The sequence below is a fragment of the Photinus pyralis genome, unplaced genomic scaffold, assembly GCF_008802855.1.
Source record: "Photinus pyralis isolate 1611_PpyrPB1 unplaced genomic scaffold, Ppyr1.3 Ppyr1.4_LG4, whole genome shotgun sequence".
Classification (NCBI taxonomy): Eukaryota; Metazoa; Arthropoda; class Insecta; order Coleoptera; family Lampyridae; genus Photinus; species Photinus pyralis.
Genome location: NW_022170511.1, coordinates 11,312,010 through 11,335,931, shown reverse-complemented (window position 1 = coordinate 11,335,931; position 23,922 = coordinate 11,312,010). Strand labels below are relative to the sequence as shown.

At 36.1% G+C, this 23,922-nt stretch overlaps 1 pseudogene; it reads right to left on the bottom strand.

Annotated features, from left to right (window-relative positions):
- Positions 1-1,624: 1,624 nt before the first annotated feature.
- Positions 1,625-5,290, bottom strand: LOC116168172 (annotated as a pseudogene).
- Between the last annotated feature and the right edge of the window lie 18,632 nt (positions 5,291-23,922).

Sequence of the window (23,922 nt, the reverse complement as noted above, 5' to 3'; positions counted from 1 at the left end):
TTTTTACTCCAATACACATTTTATTGCTTAAGTGACTACATCTCGTTATCGAAATAAAAAGAAAACGCTTTCCGTAGTTATGTTGGCATGTTAGTATATCTGTAGATAATTTTATTTTTATTTATATTGTTTCATTATATTTATATTTACATTATGTTATATTGGTAATTTGTCAATCTTGTTAGTTGTTATTCTTTTCTATGTAATTTCTGCTGTTATAATTTATGACAAATATTGCACATACATCTCTGTACTGAATGTACTGGCAATATACAAATACAAATTTAAGAGTCTTCTGTACCCACTGCATCCAATGTAAATTTCCATAAGCGCGCCCGCCATAAAAACTATAGTTGTTTTTCAAAAAACAATTTTTTTAAAGAACTATTTTATAAATTTAGACCTTTATCTACAAAATGTTCGGAATATTTTTTCTTTTTAAAGTTTATACCAACTGAATACCGATTGTTTAAAGATTAGATGTTTCGCATCGATTATTGCGCTAATCTGTTTTATTTTTTTACTCTCGATCAAGACGATTTATGGAAAAAGTAAACCGACAGTTTTTTAGATAAGTTACTTCTAAACATGACCCCAAAAAATGAAGTCATAATTTTTGTAAATAAAGTCTGTATCTTGGCGGGCGTTAAATCAACAATTTGAGTGTAACAAGTGGCGCCGCTGCACAGTGTCGGTGGGAACTAACTAAGGACCAAGACAGGACTTGACAAAGCAAGAATATCATCTTATCTCTTGCAGCTATAATCGTCTATACACTATAATGTAAAAAAGTTGCGCTTAGGTAAAGAGGACTCTTAATGGATGTAAATCCAGCATCAGCTTCAAAGATTCAAATTGTTAATCCCACTAATTGCACATTTAATATTAATATTTATAAATTATAAATAAAATCCATCAGTATTTTGTTATTCTATTGCTTTAATTTTTTTAGGTACGAACGTGAAAAAAGTTTTGTATGCAATTCGTGAGTAAAGTATGTTTTTGCACTCCTTCTCGTGAAAAAAAGATATACTTTACTCACTTGTTGCATAAATAACTATTGTTATGAGAGCTTTCACAGTTCTGCTACTTTTTCTTTACGCATTCCGAAATTAAATTGCACGTATAACTCTTTTCTTCAAGTAGGTACCTAAAATTGAAACAAGTTCTATTTACTACTTTTTCTTGTCAATTTATATAAACCGTCTTCCACCTTTCACACAATTTCTACTGCATGTGAATCTGATAAAGTGATATAACAATCATAATCATATGACAGTAAATTGTGACTCAGAAATAGAATTTGTTCAACTTCCTTCAATGTTATTTTCTTGAAATTGATCTTAAAATTGGCAAATGAATTTTCGCGGACATTATTAAGAAAAAATCGACACGTGTTTAAGCCCTTACGGTATTTGTAATATAAATATTTATAAATATACCCACAGCTAGGCAAATTCTAACTGCTGGCTATAGTAAAATAAAAATGAAGCACAATATATTACATTATATTTTTGTATTACCTACTTACCTATTTTATACCTATTACCTTTTCTAATTATTTCTATACTCAAAGTATATTAGTTGGAGTCACTCTGCTGGTTCTTCTTCAAATAATGAAACATATATTCAATAAATATATTTCAAACGTTTTGCAATAAATAATTTAAGTTATTGGAATGAATTTTATACATTGCTGCAATTTCTTAATCATAAAAAATCACGAAAACAAGTACAACGAAAAACGTAGTAATTAATCCAAATGACATTAACGATTTCTACCTATGATAACAAAAGTACTGTCACACAACGCAAACAATTGCAGTAAGCATTAGCTGGGAATTAAGATCTAGCACTATAACAGACAAAATACAAAAATAGAAAGTATTACATTATACTATTTTGATTCATTAACTTTTGGGTACAAATTATTTCATACTAGTGCAGTGTTTGAAACTATCTAATTAGGTATATAAACACACTGGATGAATTTGAGAACATCACACGCCAAGAATTCTGGTTTGCATTAAATTATATAAATAAATGCCAATTACTACGCACTCCACAAGTTCCCAAACTAACTTTAATTTGACAAACAATTACTTATGATAAAAAATGTACACGCCTCATACTGTCAATCATAATTCTGAAAAATTGTGCACTTTTTGCAATCAAATTAATAACAGTAAATGCACTGAAATAATGTCAAATATGATTACCTACTACACTACCAAAAAATGAACGGGGTAAAAAAATTTAAAAAATTCAGTCTATAATTGCACTAAAAATTTATAATTCTACATGATTTTCTTCATCCGATAATTTCTCAGACTCTTCAGTTTCGTCAGTCACTTCCGCTTCGCCTTCAGGTTTTTCAATCGTTTCCTCTGGTGCCTCCGCTTCGACGTTACTTTCACGTTCAGCCGTCACGTTCTCTTCCTTAGGTTTCTCAGTCTTCTTCGGTTTCCAGATTTTAATCTTATTCACCAAGTATTTCACCTCCCTGTCTAACAACGCCATCTTCTCTGACAACAGCCTAACGGTTAATTTAACGGGCTCGGATTTTTTCAATTGGTCTTGCTCGGCAACCTTTTTGTCCATCCACTCTTGCGTTTCGTTAATGACGCGTTGGAGAGTTTCGATCTCCACTTCCGTAAAGACGTCCTTCTCGGGGTTTGTTTCTTTGGTTAGGTTTTTGGCGGACGCGAGAAAGTGAACGGAACCGTTCAGCATTGATTTTAGGGCGTTGATTGCCTCGGGCCTTTCTCTGTGTTCCAAAACGCGCAAATACAGGTCTTTGGTGAGCTGTTTCAGTTCGCCTAGTTTGGATTCGTACGTCTCGGCGTCCGCTTCCGATCCGTCCTCGTAAAGCCAATCGGAAATTTCGCTGCACGATGTCCGAATTTTTTCCAATTCTTCCTCGGTGCATGCTCCGGAGTACTCGTCCTCGTAGAGCTTGTTTTGGGCGTCAATGACGTAACTTTCCAGGTTGTTTAAGGCGGTGGCCCTTCGGTTTAATTCGCGTTCTACTACGTTTAATTTTTCTAACTTGTTGGCGGACTCCTCCATTTGTTGTTTGGTGAGCTTGTTAATATAAAGCGTCTTCTCAAACGCTTTGATTGGATCTTTTATTGTGACAATTTTCGGTTTTGCTTCTTTTGGTTCTTTTTCCGTCGCGTTTTTCGCTTGAGCCGTTTCATTTTTGCTAGTAGCATTGGAAGATTCTTCCTTGGGTTCTTCAGGTTTAGCTTCCTCTACGGGTTTCTCGGCTTCGGGGGTATCGCTTTCGCCGGTGAACAGTTTGCTGATTGTACTTCCGAGCTTTGACAGTGTGCCCTCTTCGTCGTTTTCGGCTTCCGGGTTGACCGTTTTCTCGATTACCAATTCGACATTCACCAACTTGAGAATGCCCGACTCGTCGAAGGCGAAATGCGCTTTAATTCCTTTACTCTCGCGATTCTCGCCCTTGTTTCGATTGATAGCCTCGGCGACTCCGTCTAAACTGATTGATGTTAAATTTAGGGCGCCTATGCTCAAAATTTCGGTTTCTGGTAAGTGATCCAATTCTGCGTAATTCACGCTAAAGCTGAAATCGCTGGTGTGTTTGTTGAAGGTGATGATCTTTTTCTGCGGATACGGATTCATCAAGCTGAAGAGTGTACGTTTGACTTGCTTAGTGCTGCCTTCCGTTTCACGTTCAAATACGACTTGGACGGGAAACAGAACAGCATCTCTGGTTATGAATTTCTTCACTTGGAAGCCTGTACTTAAATCGGCTGCTTTGTACACTGCGCCCATTGCAGCTGCTTCATCCGTGTTAATATTCTTAGCGAGTTCTTGCCCAACGATATCATGCAATAGTTTTTGAACCTTTGGACTTCTGGTACCGGCCCCAAAGAGGATGACTTGACCGATCACGCTTGTAGACAAACCGGCCATTTTCAAAGCTTGTTTCACAGGTGCAGCCACGCGACCGTACAGATCCCCGCAGAGACTTTCAAGTTGGTCCCTAGTCACTTGCAATTTAAAGTCAACTTCGTCCAACAACCCCTCGATTTGTGCGAAATGATCCGCGTTAGCCGACAGAATATTCTTAACGCGCCCCGCTTCTTTAAATAATTTGGCCATGGCCCGTGGGTTTTTATAGACGTCATTGGAAGTTTTCTTCATTTCGTTAAATTTGGTAGCTAAATAATCGCGCAGCCTTAACTGAATATCTAACCCACCCAACGTGCGATCGTATCCCACCCCAATTACAGTAAGCTGTGGATGGGTTTCCACGTATCCACGTTCTTTTGTTTTGATTGTCTGGTAACCGACAATGGTCGCAGTTGTAGAAGTCGCCCCCATATCAAAAAACATAACATACTGTGCGGTTTCATTGAAATCCTTAATCCTAAATATACCGTAGTTAAGTGCTACAGCTGTATAATCGTTTATTAATTGTAATACTTTGAGATTAGCTAACTCCGCTGCCTGAATTAGGGCTTTTCGTTCCGCTTGATTAAAATACCCTGGTACTGTTAGCACACATTCCTTAATCGGTTGTTGTGCACTTTGTTCTGCAAACTCCTTTGCACGGTGCAAAAGTTGAGCAATCAATTCTTCAGGACTGTACAATGTTTCATCATCGTGTTGAAACAATATTGTTCCACGTTGTGTATCTTCCACAATGTTATAATAAGGAAACCGAGACCGATATAATTTCACAATGGGGTGATTAATGTCTTTAGCTAACAAATCTATTAAATAAGAATAACTATTGCTAGGGAACCTAATACCGATCGTCTGAGCATCTTCACCGAAAGTTCTAGTGTTATCTTTGAAACTTACAACAGCCGGTGTTTTCCTCTTTGATTCCTTATTTAGCACAATTTCCATTGGCACACCCGGAGACACAATTCCAATTTTCATCCATTCAGCACCGAAGTCAATCGACATGACAGCAATCCCATTTACTTGTGTAACCGTTAACAGTGTTGTAGCCAACACCGAAACTATCAATACAAAATTCATGCTGCTCCTAAAAAAGAAATTGCATCAAAATAGCATCAAACTCAAGAGGTTAGAAATTGTAAATTCTTCCAGTGTTCAAACAGATAACAATTGGGGTAAAAAAGCATACTTACAGTTACCACAAGTTTGGTGTCAGGTAATAGAAAAGAATTGGTAAATTATTGGTAAGCAAAAGCACACTTTATTGGTCAAGAAAACCACGTCAAGCCATGTGTTTTTACAGCTGTTGACGTTTAACCGGCTGATTATTTCGCGATAATCGTGTGGCTGAATACGATTGGTTCGTTGGGTGAATTTATTACAGCATTCTCCGGGTGAATTCTAAATTTCTACAGCATGCAAATGAAACCTGTCAAATGTGTTGCTGTAGTCGAGCTACTGTCTTGTAGATGTCGCTAATTGTTCCGGGATTAATTTAAACATTTCTGTTATAATTTGTATTCGTACTTAAAAACCCATAAAGGTAGGTAAAAATGTGCACAAACAAAGACCTTTATTTCACCCGCCACCGGCCGCCAGTATTGTTCGAAATCACTCAAATTGACAACAAAGTATTTACTTTCGTATCTGCAATTAAATTATCTAATTATTGTATGAATACTTAATTTACTTATCAATGATCGCAATTAGGTGTAAGTAGAATTGTAATTGTGTACAAAATACCTAGAATGTCTTATTTGCTGACAAAAAGTATCCTTTGTTACATGCATAGAAAAATGAGTGGGAAAACGATTTTCCACACGATAATCTGATTGAAATCGTATAACTTAAACAAACACATTTTTTAATTAATGATGAACAGTTACTTTTTAACACCTGGAAGTAGCTACTTTGAAACAGAGCAGTTAGAAGTTATTATTGAAGATATGGACGCTATCGAAAAGGTATATACGCATCATTTAATTCACAAACATTACCAATGATTTAAAGACCCTCATCAACGTATCCTTCCGTTACCATCGACGAAAACAAAAACCAGTAAATACAGAACCATTTGGCATTTTACCATTTTCGTAGGAATTACTCCAAATGTGATAATATACCCACCCACAGGTTTTACGCTACAACTTAGCAATTTATAATTAAACAAGCGGTCGAGAGTTTTGAACGTTTCGGGAACCATGTGCTTATTCTCCAGTTCTCCTTCCGTTTTCTTAACAACGTGTTTTTGAGACCGGAATCGTTACCAGTAAAAGCGTATCTTCCTTCCTAGTTACCCCCTAGTACCAAAGCAACCTGCATCAAATTTCATTATTTATGTGACTTTTAAAACATATGTACCTATTTATGAATTATTAATTTAGGAATTTTTGCTAAGCACTTAAATGCATTTGGTCGATCTATTACTAAAGAATTCAAAAATTTAATACAATGTTTCGAAACAAGGCTTTGATATTAAATGACTATTTTCAAAAATCATTTTTCTGAATAGGTATTTTTGTAGCCAATAAAGGCATAATATCACTTTTAGAACAACAAGAAGTTTAAAATCTATACCTTCACAAGCTGCCAGGGACACACTAATTGCCTGAGTAAGAACTCACTAACAAACATCTTCTTCATAGTGTTAAAAATAGTAGACAAGTCAAGAAAAGTGACAGTTTTCCAGTGAGTGAAAAGTTGTACTGTGTAACGGTTAGTTACCTACATTACAGGGGTTGAAGACCTTCGTTGTTATTTTATAGATTGCATTTTGTACTAATAACTTTTTTAATTTTAATCTGAATTCCCAGTCTTTATATTTTTCATGGTGCTGGGGAGATTGTTGAAGAGCTTAATGCCAATGCGGTGACTGTTGGGATACTTTGAGTTTAGATACCGGTACAGAGAAATCTCGTTGCCTTCTTGTGTTGTAATTGTGTAAGTCTCCATTGCGCACAAACTTATGCTGATTTTTATATATGTACAGTAAAACCTCCAGTACGAAAATAGATGGCAGAGTAGAAAACTAAGCTCAATAAGGAAGCATATGACCCTAATTAAACATGTTCGCAGGGCGTATGTCCAAAACACTATTCTCAACTCAGATAACATGGTAAAAAGCGCTTGGTCAGTTATAAAAGGCAAACACGGCTCCCAAACCAGAAACTTGAAATTGAAAAAGGGTTCAGTGTACATTGAAAACCCTCACGATGTCGCAGAATCTTTCAATAACCACTTTAAAACCATTCCCAATGAGACAATTGCAAAAATCACCAAACATACAAACAAAACAATTAAACTAAACCATAATCCAAAATCTTTGTATCTAACACCCTTTTGTGAACCAGAAATGATAACGCTTATAAACAAAAAAATAAAAAACAAAAGATCAGCAGGGCCGGATGAACTCCCATGCTCCCTAATTAAATTTGTTTCTAAAGTAATTGCGAAACCTATAACCCATATTGTAAACCTGTCATTCGCGACTGGAGAGTTCCCAGTTGCCTTAAAACTAGCAAAAGTAATTCCGGTTTTTAAAAGCGGTAGTGCAGAAGATGTAAGCAATTGCCATAACATCAATATTCTCAAAAATTCTAGAATATTGCTATTTAGATAGATTAGAAAGTTTCTTAAAAAAATGTAATGTACTTAGTCGAAATCAGTTTGGATTCAGACCAAATACATCTACAGCAGACGCCGTCCAATTTTTCTTAGATAAAATACTGCAGTCAATTGAAAAAAAGGAAGCATCAATTGGAGTGTTCTGTGACATATCCAAGGCGTTTGATTGCTTAAACCATAATAGATTACTTGCAAAACTATCCTCCTACGGTATTCGAGGTATTCCTTTGAAATGGTTAAACAACTTTTTGTGCAACAGGCACCAATACGTCTCATTAACACACACTTCGGAAAGTACCAATAACTTCATAAATTCAAATACTGTGACACTTAATGTAGGCACTCCACAGGGAACAGTTCTGGCTCCAATTTTGTCTATTCTATACACAAATGATCTTATACAACATGCACAGGAAAACGCTGTCATCACCCTATATGCTGATGATACATCTATAATTGTTTCAGACAGAGATAGAAATCGTATCGCAAATAAATGTAATCAGACCATGCGGAATATCAGTAATTGGTTCAGTGAAAACTTCCTTTATTTAAACGAAAATAAAACAAAATTTCTTCAATTCCATAATCGCCACAATACAAATATTCCTTCTATTAATATTTGCATTGATGGCAATCAAGTGAATAAATCCGATGCTGTGAAATTCTTAGGTATAACACTAGACGAAGCCCTAAGCTGGAAACCTCATTGCGAAAACTTAGTGTCACACTTAAACCGTCTTTGTTACCAAATGCGATACTTGAGTAACTATCTTGATCTGAAGCAATTAAAACTCTTTTACCACGCATGTGTGGAATCCAGGCTCAGATATGGAATCTGCTTTTGGGGTTCTTCACATGCTGCTTTCCAGGTTTTTGTAATTCAAAAACGAATAATAAGGTGTATGACTGGTGCCCACAGAACACAATCTTGTAGACAACTGTTCCATCGCCTGTCTATATTACCTTTAGCCTGCGTCTACATGTTTGAAATTTTGAAGTTCATTTACCAAAATAAAATAAATCTAGTCAAAAATAGCAACATTCATCATCATCAAACTAGAATATGCGAACAATATAGAATACCTTTCGGCAGAATAAACATAAACAAAAGCAATGTCTACATCGTTGGTGTAAAAATATTAAACAAACTTCCACTTGATATAAAAAACGCTATAACATTCTCTATCTTCAAGCACAAATTAAAAAATTATCTTCTTTCTAGAAATTTTTATGAAATTAGTGAATATCTATCTAATTAAATTGTCCTGTGATCAAGAAATTATGTTAACTAAAAAACTATCATTACTTGTTGGTCGTAAATTTATATATATATTCTTACTGTGATAGTTTCATCATTACCTGTTTGTCATAAATCTTAATGTTTGTTTGTCTGTTTACAATTTGACTTGTCTTATCCATGTACTTAAATGGCCAAAAAGATGAAATATATATTATTATTATTATTATTATAATAAAGTGGGTTTTGCATGATTCCCATTTCTTAATGCCCACCAAGCAGCGCAGTATTCTTTTCTACACCATAAACACTTTTGATGCGTATGTAGATGATCCCCAGAAAATAATGGCATAACGCAATCTCGCCTGGTTTCTAAATGCGAGCTGAGTGGTAAAAATCCCCTACTGAAAATCGTTCGCGATTCTTCGCATCGTGTTATTCTTGTGCACTAACAACAACAATTCGATTTACACGTTCGAGAATTTTGGCCAGACACACGGGAATATATTGTAACAGATTTGTATTGCATTTAGTTGTAATAAGTGAATCCATACAAAGGAATTTGGTTATTTTTCCAGAACTGGGGAATTTGATTTCATTTCAATGACAATATTCCTGCATGAATTCAAATTTTGTTTAGCCATAATGTGTGTAATAAATATTTTGTATAAAAAATTACCAGAAATTAATTGTGCATAAAAAGAGTCAAGTTTTGATTTTCAGATCAGATCAGAAAAAGGAGACAACAAGTCAAACTTCCGCAAGGTGAGGAGTATTCAAATGTTGTTAAAGAGCTAGCCGTGGGTACGAACGAGGGTCTTCAACCCCTGTAATGTAGGTAACTAACCGTTACAAAATACAACTTTTCACTCACTGGAAAACTGTCACTTTTCTTGACTTGTCTACTATTTTTAACACTATGGCTCATTGTTCCATGCTTCCGTCTCATATGAAGAAGATGTTTGTTGGTTAGTTCATACTCAGGCAATTGGTGTGTCCCTAGCAGCTTGTGAAGGTATAGATTTTAAGCTTCTTGTTGTTCTAAAAGTGATATTATGCCTTTAATCCAATTCAGTTTTTTGTCGAGTGTGATTCCTAGATATTTCACTGACGGCCGGTTGCGGGAAAGCGAATTAAAATCAAAATCCTAGATTATTTGCCAAATCTGAGTTTAAACAAGAATTTTGACATTTGATTGGCTGCATACTGCAGTATAAAGCCAATCAAATGTCGTAATACCGGATTGAACAATAATCCTGGATTTTTTTGTGCAACTGGCCGTAAAGGTAAGTTCATAGCTCTCCGTTCATACGTTTCCGTTTGTCCGTTAGCCAATCAGAAGACAGCAAATTTTTAAATCGTACGTCGTCCGTTTACGACGGAAAAGTTGGTTGAAGTTGAACATTTACGTTTCCGTTGGTCCGTTTTTAACAAGAGTGAGGTTATGTTTGGTACGTTAACAGCGTTCGCCTACTCGTTCTTCACGGTAATATGCCAGATAGCAATGTGTTCTTACTTTCGTACCATTTTTACATACTGAAAATCACTGACGGTACAGTACAAAATAAAGTTTAGGTTATGATTATACTTGCAAATGTACAATGTGGACGGATTGCTATGAACCTTAACAAAATTTTCTATCCGTTTGACGGATCAACGCAACGGATGAACGGACAGCTATGAACCAACCTTTACTCTGAAAATTGGAGATGTTTTTGGAATAGCAGGGAAGCTCGAAGACCCTCTACCTTTCTTTTTCTTGTGAAGAAAACTAGCTCCGTTTTTGTCGGGTTGATGGACAAAGAGTGTTCCCTACACCATTCTCCGGTAACTGTAAGAGCTGATTACATCAGTCTGCATAAAGTACCCTCAAATTTGCCGGGTATAAGGAGCAATCCAGCCTCGTACGATTTTCGTGGCGGCGTAGAGACATTTTTATTGTTATCGAAGGTTGTTTCGTCAAAAGCCCCTTCTATATCTATGAATGCTCCCAGTGTGGACTCTTTATAGTACAGCGATTTCTCAATCTGCCCTACAATCTAGCGCAGGGCTGATTCCGTAGATCTTCCTGGGCAGTAAGGGTGTTGGTTAGGATGCAGCGGAAACCGTGTTAGCGCTGTATCCCTTATACGCGCGAATTTTATCCAAGAGGCTCTCCGAGACCGAACAGCGGTACTCCGCCTACACGATCGCGAATTATCAGATGTTTTCGCGGCCCTAAAATACTTTCGGCGAATCATGGAAAGTCGACCTTTGACCATCAACACTGACTATCGTTCCCATACTTTCGCCCTGGCACAACGGTTCGATAAAGCTTCGCCACGTCAAATCAATTCACGCTTGGAGAACAAAACGTTGTGACAGATGCTTTCTCTCGCGTGGAGACAATTTCCATACCCACTTCTTTCAGTTCCCGAGCCACCAGAGCAGCACAATCAAAGGATGAACAGTTACCACACATCCTAGGCAACCCTCGCCTAATTGCTTCTAATGCGGTTTTATTCAGTTTAATCAATAAATTTATTTGTTATTTAAAATGTCATCTTTTTTAAATTTTTATGTCATTTTTGCGAGATTTTTAAGTCATAATTGCAGTTTCTATTTTGCATTTTCGCTGATTTTTAACGTCATTAAAATCCTAGCCCTAGTGATTAGGCTGTTAGTCAGACCAACTTGGACGTCTATATATATTTCTTTTGGAGCAAAAATCTACAAACAAATGGCACATATACTCCTTGCAAACTACAGGGTTTTCTCTGAATTCATAGCACAGGATTGATACTCGCTCATTCTGGTCTTGGGCCTCGCCATGGGGATCTCAGTTACTTTAGAGATACTCACTTTTGCATCATTTACTTTACCAGAAAACTATAGTAGAAGAGAACGGTTAAAGATATTGCTGTAAAATAGTATTTTATGTAAACAGAAAGTTTCCTACGAAATCAAATATACCTCAACGTCCTCAACCTATTATAATCATCTCAAGATCAAACCTATTAATTTCAGTTTACCTTTATAGATGATAGAAATCCAAAATATCATCACAACAAAACCACGTCGGATGTATTTGGGGTGTTGAGTAATGTGGCTAAGCGGAAATTATCAATTAAGTATACGTAAATTAATATTGCAGTAATTCATAAACGAGAAATATGTATTAATTATAGGTTCAGTTGTATAATAGTGATACTTTGTGCTGTACGCGAGTCAATTCAATTCGCCCTGAATGCTCTCGTGAAATCACGAAGGGTAGGTATGCGCTTCGATAAGTAATTTGGGAGCAGGTAAATTCCCACATATTAATAATACTACTGTAACAAAGAACCCACAACTTTCAGTTTGAGTACCCTACACTCTGCAGCTACTGAAGTATTCAAAACGTTTCGTACATCTGCATCTCTAATTTGATTGTAGCGACCCTTTTTTAGCGAAAATCGAACAGAATCTCACGCCAAATATCCGCTAATAGTAAATTAGTTACTATAAACGATCGAGTACAAGTTAAAGCATTACTTAAGAAAGTAATCACTTTCCATGATCTTATTTATAATCTGAAATTACCAGGCAACAAGCCAGAAGAATGTCAGAGATTACTATTTTTCATTAGACAAACCGTTTTACGGCTTCGTGCGCTTGAGATGTTGAACCTGGAAGAAAACTGATATTTTAATTATTTCATGTTCGATTTTAATTGCATGTTCCTTTGGAGGTCTTTCCAAATTAATTAATAACGAGTCGTTGTTCTACCGCTTCGACGCTTCATTCGCGTATCAGTATTATTAGACCTAATTGCGAATTAGGTATTTGTATATGGCAAACGAGAACTAAGACAAGACGGAGGGCGATTATTAATAGACTTACATCGTACTAAATTCTGCACGATGAACTACTTAACAGTAGGATTCACATACTTGCAAAGGCGAGGATTAATCTCATATTTGAAATATGGTATAATGTGAATGAATCTCCACATACGCTAATCTACCTACAGGTCTTTCAGTTCAGTGAAACAACCACCGCTCATATAATTTTGAGCACCGGGCGTGCACAAGTCACCCCAAAAAGTAAATAAAAAATATCAACTAAAAATAAAGTAGGAATACAAGATTTGTGAATCTTCGGGCACCGGTGAATATTTACAAACAATCGTTTTGGCAATGAATAATCCATATATATTGCATAAACAATAAATAAACCCGCAATTATAGGCAGGTTACACTTAACCAAATGCAAATTTTTACCGCGATTATAGACAGATAGATAAAGAAATTCACTAAACTGAAAACAAAGGCAAAGATAAATGAGAAGACACTTTAGTTACGTATACATCCGCAACTTTTGTGCTCAAGATATCAATGCAGAGCAATTCGTCACGACATTGGCAAAGATAAACGGCAAGATAAACTAACGACAAATGCCATTAACTACAAGCATGTTTGCAATTTGCGGGATTTGCAATAAACATATACGTAGCGATTCTTCGATATTAGATACAATGTTTTGGATCAGTTCCAGCTCATCGTCAGGTAGCAATCTTCAATTCGAAAGTGAGTGTTTGCATTTGATCGAGGACACGGCACTTCTTTAATACGACACCCCAATGCTCGCAAGTACAAAAAATGCATAATTTAAACAGTTTTAGCGTGACGACTCTGGAAACCTGTCATTTGAACGACAAAAGCAAAAGTGATATTTTCTCAATACTAATGGTACCATCTACTCCTAGCACACTAAGAGCGCATTGAGGCAGTCACCTAAACCAAGAGTACATTTAACAAAACAACGGAACGTCACACATCACCAAATCTCCGGTAAAAATTTGAATTCAATTTTTTTTAATTACTGGACTACCTGGTTCTCGCCAGAATCACTATGGACGCATGTCGGCATTCAGGGCACCCAAATTTCATTGTCATTATCTCGCAACTCATAAACTAAATTAGAAATGGGCTTAGTTGCAATACAGGGAAAGTCTTTTGGTGCTAGTTTGGAAGAAGAATAATTCCTCTTCCAGCCACGATCACCAACTTTGAAATTAAATGGCCTTTTACGCAAATTATAATATTTCTTACTTGTATTATAGGCTTTCTTAAGACGATACCCTTAAATAGATCAGACATGCCTTCCAGATCATTTCCTCACTAATATTCAAAACATTATCATTATCTCCAACTTCACCATAAAAAACACCCTGTACCCGAATTTGACGAGCAAACATGAAAAAAGCAAGACTGTACCCAGTAGCATAGTGCTTAGATAACCTGGGCAATTCTAGAAATATTAACATTTCAGTCACGGTGATTTTCATGCAGATACGAAGCTATAGCGCTAATATGATCCCGATTAACCCCTTTCCCTGTGATGCACTTGAGGGTGATAGCGAGCAGTCAACCAATGTTTTTGTAATCCAAGAGGAATTGCTTGAACTGATGTGAAGTGAATTGACTACCATTGTCAGATAAGAGTATTTGAGGTACACCAAAAACTAAAAATATTTGGTTTCAAGAAATTTAACAGCAACAGCAGAAGGGACGTCACGCGATTAATAGTAGGGTATGATCACTTGAGTATGACGTATTTCCATATCATATTCGGATAATTTCATTGTCCAACGAGCTAAACGACCCACGGGATCTTTCAAATTATGCATCCACGATAAACTCTCATGATCAGCATAAACAATAAATCTGGTGCCTTCCACTCCACAAAGCAACTACATTTGTCCAAAGCAAATAGCACAGCAATAAGGTCACGCTCGGCAACAGTATACTGTCTCTCTACTTTAACTAGAATGCGACGGATGCTGGATACTCTGGTGCTCTTGGAAAAAACGCTACCTACATACACCCAGATTACTCACGTCACATTCAATAATAAGGATTTTGGAAGTTAAACGTTTCTTAAATCTATTAAACGCAGATTCGGCTTCCTCGTTCCAAGATATCGATTGTCCTTTTTTATCTTTAAGAAAGGCAGAAATAGGATCTGTTGATGTAGAACAATCCTTAAAAAGCGTCGATGAGTCGTGTTCTTAGGGGTAGAGAATTGCAAAACCGCACTGATAAGGTCGTCACTAGCATGCAGTCCTTTTTGATCAATATGAAATCCAAGAAAGGGTCTACAAAAGTGACGCGTTAGTAGATAATCCAGAAAATTTAAATTTCTGATAAACTTTATCTAACACTTCTAAATGAAGATCAAAAGTGATAGTAGTGATAATAATGTAGTCTAGATATGCAATCGGAAAAAACTTTCATTGATAATCATGTCCATCAATTGCTGCCTTGTCGCAGGGGCATTAGTGAGCCCAAAGAGCATGGTAACAAAATCGAATAAACCTTTCCCGGGGACGACAAGGGCAGTTTAAGCACAGGAAGGTTAAGATAACGGTAAGTTCCAAAAGGCCTTCTTTAAATCGATAGTCAAAAGGAACTCAGCATCACGCAATTTACACTTACATATAGTATCTATTAAAGAGATAGGAATCGCGAACAGTGTGTTTTATTAAAGCTCTACCATCAAAGCAAGTACGATAAGAGCCATCTGTCTTTTTTATCAAAAACATGGGACTACGATAGGGAGAACGAGAAGGGTGTATCGCATCTAAATCCAACATTTCATCAATTTCTTTATAAAAGTGCTGTTGCAGAGTGGGAGATGGGGATATTGCCTCATACGGAAAGGTGTATCAGTTAACTCAATATGATGTTTAAGCAAACCGGTTCGGCCTAATATGGGGATAGTTAATTCATTTTATTTCATACTGTCCGGTAGATGTTCGATTACACTATCATTTTGAGTCCGGTAGGTGAGTCATTACAGCATCAGAGCCGGTAAGTGTCGCTAAGCAACACTTACCGGACTGTTATTTGTATACATCAAATTTGACATCTTCACACAATTAATTAAAAACCCCAACATAAATTTGGCTGTAATTCTTTATTTCAAATATTAACATTGATTGTAATGAAACAATTTGTATTGCCCTCAACACTACGCCTGGGTTATTACTGTATGTCGAGTTAGTAATGTTTGATTCCTTCTGCTGTAGAACTTCAATGAAATTTTCGCCGCCTTGTATCAGTTGTATCATATGGGCAATCTTAACTTTTCCTTCTACCGAGCCTTCGATGTATTTTTCTGCCGTCGATGAGCTTTTCCATGCTCCATGACGCTTTAACACCGAAACCCAAGCAAAAAAATCTCAATTCAAAAACTTACTGCGTCCAAAAAGTATGCCAACATGACTTTTTCCTCTACTTGTTTCGCCCCATGTTCGTTCCTCAATTGGCAAAACACTTAGTACTCTTTTTCATCCCTTGCGGCCGACTTCTTAGGAACCAACTTTTCGGTTGCTTCATGAGATTTCGACAGGATTGTATCGGGAACAGTGGAACATCCCACACGTTTATAACGTCAATTTTTCAGTGAAAAAAATTCAATTGTCAACAAACTACAAACTATAGCAACGGCCGTTGCCACAGAAACAAGGTAATGCGATTTTTACAATATGATGAAATTTTGTAATCTTTGAAATGCAATAATGATACAAAACAGACCTACAGTATGAAATAAAATACGTTACGATATACGTCCGGTAGTACTTGTAACAGTACTCGTTTAAGACATTCTTGACTCGGCTCCTGACGTCGCCTCGTCCATAATGTCTATCTCGTACTGTTACAAGTAACCTACCGGACTTATAACGTAAATAACTAAAACCTAATAGTTATTTTTTAAAGAGAATCTTGTTGGACTGAAGACAGTTGGGTCAGTTGGGTGCAATTCGGAATGGTACTGATTTCAGTAGTACCTTTGTTCTTACGCACTATGGTATTACTAACAGGAGAAAGATTATCCGGAACTGTATTAGAATAATCGATTTTAATTTTAAAGCGCCAACAGAATTCTACACCCAAAATAATGGCGTGAGTAATGGCAGGCATAAAATAACATTTTATTTACTTTATTAAACAGTTAAACTCAAAAAGCGATTTAGTGGTATTGGTCCCTTTTTACTTTCCAAAAAGGGCTTCCATGACATTAGCCCTATAAAAAAAATGTAGCCACGAGGTAGATTTCGTAGGGTAGCAACAACCGACGACCATCCCCTTTAATTTAAAAAAACGAAAAAAAAACTCCATTATAATCTACTCTTGAAAAATGGTCCCGCTATATTTGTCCTTTTTCGGTAAGTGTTTGGGACAACTATGCGTTTGCGTATTGCAATCCTTAAACAAAGAAAATAAATGTTTGGTACTGGAAATGCATTGCTATATTCTAATACTGGAAAATTAAATGTGTCGACAATCACGCAAAGCAAAAATAAAAGGAGAGTTCGATAAGGGGTTTCATAGAATTGAATTAAAATCATCGCCTGCACCCAAATATGTAAAATAGGCTAGGAAAAAAATGGTACATTTTCTTATGTTACACAACCACCACTAACAAGGAGCTTAAATGTGAATTAAACTTCAGTTTACATATTCTACTACAAATCCAGAGCGTTGTAAAAGCGCGACTTTATATCGGTAACTTGTAGCCTAGGGGTGCATGAAGAATGAACCGTCAAGTCCCTTTCCATACTCGGTAGCTATTGCGTTCCACAGCTTCTTGTCATCTCGAAGGCATATCCTCTAAAATTACGGCTGTTTCGAGTTTGAAGTATTAACAACAGATTTATGCTACTGTGAATGGTCATGTTATAAACACATAAAGCCGCCTAAAATTTATTTCAGCTTTTTGAAACTAATGAAAAGCCGTTGAAAGTTACACATATACGACCTCGGGGGTAATTGTTTTAGAAACTTGATTAAATTCTGTGCGAGTCATTACTATTCGTCTCTAAACGACACACAACAAATCCGCAAATGACACTGTTTGTTACAAACCCGACATTCATTACAAAATTATGTAAAAAAGTCCGTTGATAAAAAAAACCACATCAAAGAGATATTTACTAAATATAAAAATCAGTGAAACGCAATTATTAAATTATGACTAGCGTACAAACGATCCATTAGCGAAGGGTGCATAGCAGCTTGCGGGCATGAGAGGGGTAGAGAGAGTTGATTTTTTTCTTTGAACGCGAATTTATTTTCAAACTTTCGAAACATGTGCGGATATTACGTAATTTGCTAAAATCATCAAACTACTGTATTTTCAGATTAGAAATGTTAGGTGCATTCTATATAAATTCAACATTTGCAATGGTGGTGTAAGTGTTTCTTTTTAATTTAACTTACTTAGGTTTCTAACTTACATAATAAAATCCTGATTGTACTATTGTCAGAAGCTGTGCCACATCTCTTCGTCTCACACATTGTACAACCTAGATGGGGATTGTCAACATAATAAACGAAATTTACAATTATAAGTAGGTACAAGATGGGACGATTACAGTCTGGGGAGAAAATGTCTTAAGGAGACCTATCGCCCTTCAAATAAAATCAAAATTTTATTGAAAACTTTCCATTTTTGTTTTTACGAAAATGTAAGGTTACGCAAACATAGGAAAAATTCAGGTTTGTTTTGTCGGCAGCTTTATACGTATTATCGACTATCTAGTCTAGCCTAGGGATTTACTTGCGCAAATCATCTCTCCTTGTGGTAATTGAGAGGAAAAACAAATTGACCGATCATATTGTATGCGTAAAACTCGTGGGTCCCTGTATAGTAAAACTTAAAGACGTACAGTACACGATCAATCGGAAACTAGGGAACAAAATAACTGCATCACAAGATGGGGGGTTGCCATTTATCAGCCACATAAATCCAATTCTAAAAAGTAAGGTTTGTCCAAATCATTTCGGGTAAACAAATAATAATAATGATCAATAATATGCGGTAGGTAAACATTTGCTCTTTAATAAGATATAATACAGCATTTATTTACAATCGAAGGTGTATATTATAGAGTCAATGTGGGTAATAATTCTTCTCGCGCGATTGTCGACACCTGTTCATGCGGTAACTGTTTTCCTTCTTTAACGTTTAAATTCGTATTACGTGGAAAATTACAAAAGTTAATGGGTCATAAATTTTAGTATTTAATGAAGTGTGGCGGTGATCTTAACAAACTAATTTATTTTGAAATATAATAAGTTTATAGCGTTCAGCCATACAAATAAAAGTAATGTTTAAAGTACGATTCGGCATATATCATATCAATATCACTATGTTATTTGTTAATGAAGTCCAGATATTTTAAATAAAAGTGATCGAACTGCATTCTTTCAGACACAGTTTTTACAAAAGAGGCGCACTGTGAATCGAAGCTTCTGCTGGCAAAGGGTAGTGAAGAACATAGCTATTTGTACAAGCGGCTGAAATGTTTATTGCACTCAGCTTTTAGCACATTTTTCCAAAGTCCCAAAAGGCTGTTTATTTCAAACATTTTGTTATTGGCGGGAAAAAAATTTGAGTGGGTAGACTCGTAACCTCCCCTACATCATTTTCATTAGGGAATTTGTATATCCAAGTATAAATGCCTAGGTAACAATGGGAAACTCCGTAATAAACCTACCGACCTATTATTTTTGGCTTAATTTTTCAACAAGCGATATTTTATGTTCAGGAAGAATTTTCTCTGTAGTTTTGATGAAAGTACTCGTATTTTTAAAAATCATAGTTTTTGACTCTTTCAAATTATTCGTATGTATATCGTTTTTACTTTAAATGTTTGGAATGGCAAAATTTCTACTTAGGTAAAGAAGAACATTAACTTTTGTTACTTAAACGAATACTAATTTGTTAGTTCGTTCTCTGGGTGTATTTCGAACTAGTGACGAAGGTTCTGCGTGGTGGGTCACTAACTGGATGAATTAAGATGAATTCGTTCAACAGATTTTAAAAAAGTATTAATGTATTAAGCTCGCCAGGAAAGAATTTCGATCAAAAATCGTATGTTTTTCAGTGAACCATTCGATTGTAGACCGGGATCAAATGTTTTGTGACCGGCAGTCTCTCCTAGCGAGCATTATATAACGGGCGATCAAAAATGAGTTGCTGTCGAGTCGCCTTTGGAAGTTCAAGTTAAATACGATTTCCCATGTAAACAAAAATTCCCAAGGTGACTCGACAGCAACTCGTTTTTGATATCATAGGAATATGCTACCGGTCGGTGATTCAAAACATTACTTATGAAAACTAGGCTTTATAAAAAGGTCATTTTGACATGGTATCATTTAAGGTATACATGCGAACATAAAGATTGAATTGTGTAACAGATTTTGATCCATTCTCTTCTCTTCGCCAGCTCTATCCAATTTCGGATTTCTTCCAAATCCGTAAAACAGCTTTCCTTCATTTCATCTTGATCTGGATCGGGTCTGTCTTCTGGTCGCCATTAATTCCAAGTTCGCCACTTTCTTTACAATTCTGTTATCCTTCCTATCTTCGATATGACTATTGACTTGGTCATCTGAATCTTTGTGCACTTACGAATTGTGTTATTACTGCTTCTGCAAATAGCTATCGCACTCCATAATTAACTCTTCTTTCTCACATTTCCTCCGTTTTGTTTCCTTGGCCCCCCGGCCTTATTAATGATATACACAGCTGAATTTTTGTCTTCCTGCATACATTTTTTTTACATAAATATTAATATTAATGAGCGTCCGTGGTAAGGAAGCCACGCCATGGAGCAAGTAAAAGCTTCTGGAATTTATGATTATATTTGACTAGTTCTAATAAACACCTATCATTTGATATGCAACTTGTGGGGTCTACAGCCACATTTGTGAATGGTTTAGATGAATACGCGAATTTAATGCATATGACGTCATAACTCAAAACCTATCACGAGTTGGAACGGCCACCCAATTTTTTTTTGAAGTCGTAATGGTCCTCTTTAAGAAAGAAATGGGTGATTCTCTATACACCACATTCCATACAGGGTCTCCTTGTCAGCCAAGTCATTAGAGCAATTCTCCTAAATATTGTTTTTTCCTTTGTAGATACTTTCCTCAAACATTTACGAGATATTCACAATTAAGTTTTCACATCGCCAGGAAATGTGTCTCGTTTAGACCATATTTCCACCCTTTGAGAGTAGCCTCCTCAGACATTTCTTTTTCAAGATATTCGCTTCGACTTCACCAATAGATATATCTCGTCCACATGATTCATTTTGCACCACCCAATTTTGTGAGTACTCTCCTTCGACAAACCATTTTCTTAATTTTCTTTTTTAAAGTTTTTACATCACCAATGGATATAAGTATATGGAAGAAGTCTTCCAGATGTCCTCATCTTTCTTTGTGAGTACCCTCCCCCGACAATCCGCTCTTGACATATAAGGAATTATAACCGATCTTGATAAGGAGTCGAGGAGATATGGTTGGTAGGAATTAATTCCTTTCTTTGAGTCCTTTCATTAGAGTACCATGGAGGTAAAACCAATCCCCCCAGAAAGAACAGCGGTAGTTGGTAGAGAACAGTTCTTTCTGCACAGTTCCCCCCCTCCCTCCCTATTATCATCAGTTTTATTTGGCACCACTAATGGCTGAGATCAATTTGGTTGTCGCGTATAAAAGTTATGCACGTTTTACTTTCAAACGCAATATCTCAAGAATAATTTCATGCCGTCTGGCACACCTCCAAAGTATAGGCTACCTATTGCAAAAAATGTCAGGACTCCAGATCAATTCCCCTAAAAATATTTCAAAACCGCAGAAGTGGGTCTGGACGGACAGACGAACGGGCAAAACGCAAACAATAGCACATTTGTTTAGTTCTTAAAAAAGTACGAGATACTGGCAGTTAACCAGGGGGGGGGGGGGCTCATATGAGGAAATGAAATTAAGTTATGAGTTATGGAACGACCCTAGAGAACTCTGTCATTATTAAATTATAGAAAGAGTTGTTAAGGGATTGGAAAATTGCGAGAAATTTCGCTTATCGACCTCAGGTAGCGCACATAGGTACCTATAGGAAGTAAGAGAATGCAAAGATTTGATACGCGGATAGTGTATTTTGAGCAAGATACGTGAATATGACATTTATGAAACTGAAAAACAGAGATAAATTGAAAGGTTACACAATATAAACATACGTAGGTACATACATAATATTCTAATAAATGCACCTAAACGTATAAATACGTAAATCACTAGTATAAATTAAGGTTAGTAGAATCATATACCTACGTGAAGGGATAGGACATTTTTACTTACATTTAATACTGTGTGACAATGGAATTCGAACTGAAATTCCTACATTTTAAACGATTTTTGTTAGTAGAAACAATGCGTCAGAACCTTTAAAACCAAAATAGAAGGGCGTTTAACCCAAACCACCCAAAAACTTATAGTAAATAAAGATTTCTAGAAACGCAATAATACTGTGGAGAAACCTCAAATCGTGGCATCTTTCTTGATCTTTTATGACTATAGTCGCAAGGTAGGATTGTGATTAAAGGTAAATTTTCATATCCATACACTATCATTTCAAATGCAATCCAAACGACGGTTCTTCACAAAAGTTGCGTGAAGGGTTCATTATTCGAACGTATGCTCTCATTTGGCTTTATCAAAATGGTAGTATGTGGTATACCACACTCTGAGAAAGCTCTGTAGACTATAACAAGGTTTATGCAAAGTTCACTCCCCATTATAGACTGGAAATGGATATTTCGTGCAAAGTCCAACAGTACTAAAATTATAAGTACAAAAGGACAAATACAAATTCCAAACAAACATTAGCAACTTGTCATAAAAAGGGCTCCAAACTCGCAATATACATGAACGTATAAAATAATTTTAATCAAGATTCAATCCTTGTGAAACACTAGGTAATTACTTAACACGCAATTAAATTTCCGTAGAAATGATATTGAATAGGTTTATTTACTCGCAAAAATAGGAGCAGGAACTGAGAACCGTTTACTCAGTAGAATTACATGTAGTGCACACAAGATTATGTAAAGCTTTCGTTATATATCATCTTCAAAGTTCCAGGAATTAATGTTCCAACTCTTTCAATTTACTACAGTGTTTGTAATTTCTTTACCTCCCTTTATCATTATTACTGTAATATATTGTTCCAGCTTCAGCTCTATATTCACCGAAATAAATTTATAATTTCGTTTAGTGGATACATGAACCAACTAAGGTAAAACTTAAAGAGATATTAACATATTTGTGACTTTTCAAAGTTGGAAGTTAGCCCGTAAGCGTGTCCGCAGAGTGCAGATGGTGTATTTCAAAGGCGGGGGTGTGAGGAGCTTCCGAAACCTCATTACGGGTGTTTCTATAACAACCACGACCCTTCGAGATTGCGCCCACGGGTGGGACTGAGAGAAGATATCTCAGATAAGGATGGACTCTGACTGCTATCATTTATTATCCGGAAAATTCATGCATGAACTGAAAATGGTCGGCGTACTTCGGTATATTCGGTGTACACTACGGGTTTGTTTTATTGGTAATTAAAATTTAATCGCTAACCGTTGTGTGAACAAGAAACACTTAATTACAATATTTAGGCAACCATTAAAAATGATGTTGTAGACGCTTTTATAAATTATGAACAGCATTAGCAAATCGCTCTGTATTTTGATATCAATTATAGAGGATATTGAAATTTAAACCCTTCTCTTGGCCCTTTCTGGTACTAACAATATTAATTAATAGATACCTTTGTCATACAAGGTTTTCGGAGAAAGAGCAACAAATTAATTATAAAACTTTATAAAACCCCTTAATCTACCCGAATTGAACATTTAACAGAATTTCAAATAAATTTCGACACGTGTTTAAGCCTGGAGAAATCCCTAGGCGGTGGAATTTGGTTTAGGGCTTCGGAACGTTTCTAGGTCGGAAAACAATATCGTTTGTAACACACACCTGCAGGATACCATTTTACTATTTCCCATTTTTATAGACTACAATAGATTAAATATACTCCTATATATACAATTTTGCAAATGTATTCCAGCTTGTGCTTTATCGCCAATTTGCAAGAATTGCGACGGGCTAATAAGATGTTTGAAAGTGAATGCGTTTGCATTCTCCACTCTTCACCCTGGGGTTGTATTTAGTTGTAATACTGTAGTTCAAAGGTAGAAGGTAAACTGTACGTCACTAGTTATAAGCTAAAATTTATTGTATTTATTCTAATTACTC